Below are 1,667 nucleotides of genomic sequence, written 5' to 3' on the forward strand. Positions count from 1 at the left end.
CTTCTATCATGTTGAATGCGACGGGTTTCACCTTGGGTGTCGAGGTGGCGCCTTGCTCCAAGTTGACAATGTGTTTGGAGTCTTTGATCATAAGTTCAAAGCTCACAACCTTGCCAATAACTTTCTCGAAAGACATTAGCTTGTATTTAGGATCCCCACGAACTAATTGAACTTGAGTAGGATTACGAAATACAAGGGATCTAAGAATAACCTTGACCATTTCATGGTCAATCCATTATGTGCTCCCGAGGTTGCGCACTTAGTTCACCATGGTCTTGAGCCAGTTGTACATGGCTTGCGGCTCTTCCCCTTTGTTGAGGATGAATCGACCGTGTTCTCCCTTGATCATCTCGCGCTTGGTGATCTTGGTCACCTCGTCCCCTTCGTGCGCGGTTTTGAGGATGTCCCAAATTTCTTTGGCGTTCTTTAACCCTTGCACCTTATTATACTCCTCTCGACATAAAGAGGCGATGAGTATAGAAGTTGCTTGGGTGTTAAAGTGCCGTATTTGGGCGGCCTCGTACGAGTCATAGTCCTCATCTCCCACCTTTGGTGTCTGCGCTCCAAACTCAACAATATCCCAAATACTTTCGTGGAGTGAGGTTAGATGGTGCCTCATTTTATCACTCCACATACAATAATCTTCACCATCAAAATATGGTGGTTTGCCTAGGGGTACGGAAAGTAATGGAGCGCACTTTGAAATACGGGGATAGCGTAGGGGCATCTTACTATACTTCTTGCGCTCATGGCGCTTAGAAGTAGTCAAGGACTCGGTGCCGGACGTGGAGGGTGATGAAGAGTCGGTCTCGTAGTAGACCACTTTCTTCATCATCTTCTTCTTCTTGTCACCTCTCCGATGTGAGTTGATGGAGGAAGAGGATTCCTCCTTATACCTGTTGCCAGACTCCCTTGAGAGAGTCCTCCCTGAGCCTGTGGGCTTTTCGCCGGTCACGATCTCCCTCTTGGAGTGATCTCCAGACATCACTTCGAGTTGGTTCGGCTCTTAATGAAGCACTGGCTCTGATACCAATTGAAAGTCGCTTAGAAGGGGGGGTGAATAGACAAAACCTGAAATTTACAAACTTAAACACACACTAAAGGTCGGGGTTAGTGTTAGAATTAAATTCAAGTCAAAAGAATGTTTCTCTTGCTAAGAGTTGCTCAAAGAATGCGGATGACGTATGGGAGCCAACTCAATTCAATACTAGCAAGGAAACGTTAGAGAGGGAAAACAAATCAAACGAGAATCAAGGCGAGTGAACACGATGATTTGTTTTACCAAGGTTCAGTTCCAAAGAACCTAGTCCCCGTTGAGGAGGTCACAAAGACTGGGTCTATTTCAACCCTTTCCCTCTCTCAAATGGTCACTTAGACCGAGTGAGCCTTTTCCTTAATCTCACGGGTCATTAGACCTCGCAAGGACCACCACACACTTAGGTGTCTCTTACTTTGATTACAAGTCTCTTGAGAATAAGAAGGGAAAAAGAAAAGGCCAAACCAAGCGACAAGAGCAACAAAAGAACACAAGTGATCCTCTCACAAGCCCTAATGCACTAGAGTTGATTTTGGGGCTTTGAGTGGATTGATTGCTTTGATTGTGTCTTGGAGTGTTGGGCTTTTGCTCTTGCAATGAATGAAGATTTCAGAAGGTTTGGATGGAAGTG

The sequence above is a fragment of the Zea mays genome, chromosome 4, assembly GCF_902167145.1.
Source record: "Zea mays cultivar B73 chromosome 4, Zm-B73-REFERENCE-NAM-5.0, whole genome shotgun sequence".
NCBI lineage: Eukaryota > Viridiplantae > Streptophyta > Magnoliopsida > Poales > Poaceae > Zea > Zea mays.